At 45.7% G+C, this 1,784-nt stretch overlaps 1 long non-coding RNA gene across 1 annotated transcript in view; it reads left to right on the top strand.

Moving 5' to 3' along the window:
* LOC311608976 overlaps positions 1-110 on the top strand; it is a 2,477-nt gene extending 2,367 nt beyond the window's left edge. The window contains exon 2 of the long non-coding RNA XR_014783208.1: positions 1-110. This exon is cut by the window's left edge and continues 54 nt beyond it. This is a non-coding gene — a long non-coding RNA (uncharacterized lncRNA).
* Positions 111-1,784: the final 1,674 nt, after the last annotated feature.

Below are 1,784 nucleotides of genomic sequence, written 5' to 3'. Positions count from 1 at the left end.
CGTCAACTCCTGACTTCAGCTTCCTGCCCTGCTTGAGCTCCGGTCCTGACTTCCCTCAGTGATGAACAGTGATGCAGAAGTGAAAGCCAAATAAACCTGCTCCTCCCCAAGTTGTTTTGGTCATGGTGTTTCATCATAGCAATAGTAAACCTAAGTAGGACAGTTGGCTATGTAGTGATTGCGAGGCCAGCCTGGGTTATATGAAACCGTGCTGCTAAAGGGAATTAGAGCCAGCCTGGTCTACAAAGTGAGTCCAGGACAGCCAAGGCTACACAGAGAAACCTTGTCTCAAAAAGCCAAAACAACAACAACAACAACAACAACAACAACAACAACAAAACCAAAGGAGGAAGGAGAGAGCGAGGAAGAGGGAAGGAGGGAGGGAAGGAGGGAGGGAATGTGCTTCCCAAATTCAGGTCCTCCAGCAGTTTGCTAAACATCAGTTGAACGTCTCCTTTCCTTTATTTTTATTTTATTTTTTTTTAATTAAGTCTTGGCCGTTACATCACGATGCCTAAGATGAGCAGTCGTGGGTGCTGCCACAAACCTTCCAATTTCCTCACACGTTCCCTAGACTTTGGTAAATAGTCACTTTCCACTCCTCCCTCAGTACCCAATATGACTGTGGCTGGTTTCTTGTGGGAATCTTAAACCATATCCACCCGTTATAGTGCGTAATTCGACACCACCCTGGCTCAAATTGGAATGCTTGTAGAGTACAGCTGGAAGCCATTTTGAATGACAACGCCAGAAAACTCTCCTATCACTGAGCACCCATCCAACCTCCCCCTGTCTCCTTCTCGACAGGTCATGTGACTGGCTACTTTGGAAGTCACACCAAGGCCGGTCAGGGGTTAACACCCTAAACTTCCAGCTACGGCACCATTGTCCGATTGGCCGGCTCTCTGCCACCTTTGAGAGACAAACTTTCCCTTTCCCGGGGCATCCCACAGGTGTTTCCCCTCAGAGCGCTGTCCCGGCTTTGGCTCCTTCTCTCCTCCCCCCACACTCGCTGCCTTAGAAGTCTCGAGCGTGTCAATGACCTCAGTATGGGACAGCTAAGTCCTCCATCCTAAGTTCTCGGTCCATATGCCCATAAGCCTCCTGGACACCTGCATTTCCCGGCTTCCCAGCTACTTCAGTCCTAGTTGAGGCCTTTATCTTGCCTCCCTACCTTTTTCTGTTGCTCCGCCATTTTGTTTCTCAGTTAAAGGCATGGTCACTCACTCATCACCCTTTTAGCCCCGCCATCTCCTGCATCGGCTGTCTTCATCTTCTGCCGGATCCTTATTTCAAGTCATGATTTCTTTTTCTCTTCTGAAACACTGCGGTGGCCTCCACATGGGGTCACCCCTCCCCTTTCTGCTTTGTACTTCATTTTCTTCCAACCTCATTATTAATCCAATAAATATATATATACATATACATGTACATATATGCATATATATGTGAGTGTACATATTGTGTATGTGTATATATAATAACCATATCTTTGGTGAAGGAAATGTAGGTTAAAGCAAAAGTAAAACACACATTTCACTATTTTCAATATATAGTGAAAAGCTTCCTTTGTTTTTGTTTGTTTTTTAGTTTTTCAAGACACAGTTTCTCTGTATTATCCTTGAGTGTCCTGGACTCGCTTTGTAGACCAGTCTGGCCTCAAACTCACAGCTATGCCCCTGCCTCTGCCTCCTGAGTGCTGGGATTAAAGGTGTGTGCCACCACGTCTGGCCTTATAATTCACTTTTTTAACCTATTGTATTTACTTCCTGAGACTTAAATAT

The sequence above is a fragment of the Acomys minous genome (genome assembly GCF_964271855.1).
Source record: "Acomys minous genome assembly, chromosome: 11".
Taxonomy (NCBI): domain Eukaryota; kingdom Metazoa; phylum Chordata; class Mammalia; order Rodentia; family Muridae; genus Acomys; species Acomys minous.
Note: the sequence above shows the minus strand (reverse complement) of the source record. Positions and strands in the feature narration are given on the sequence as shown.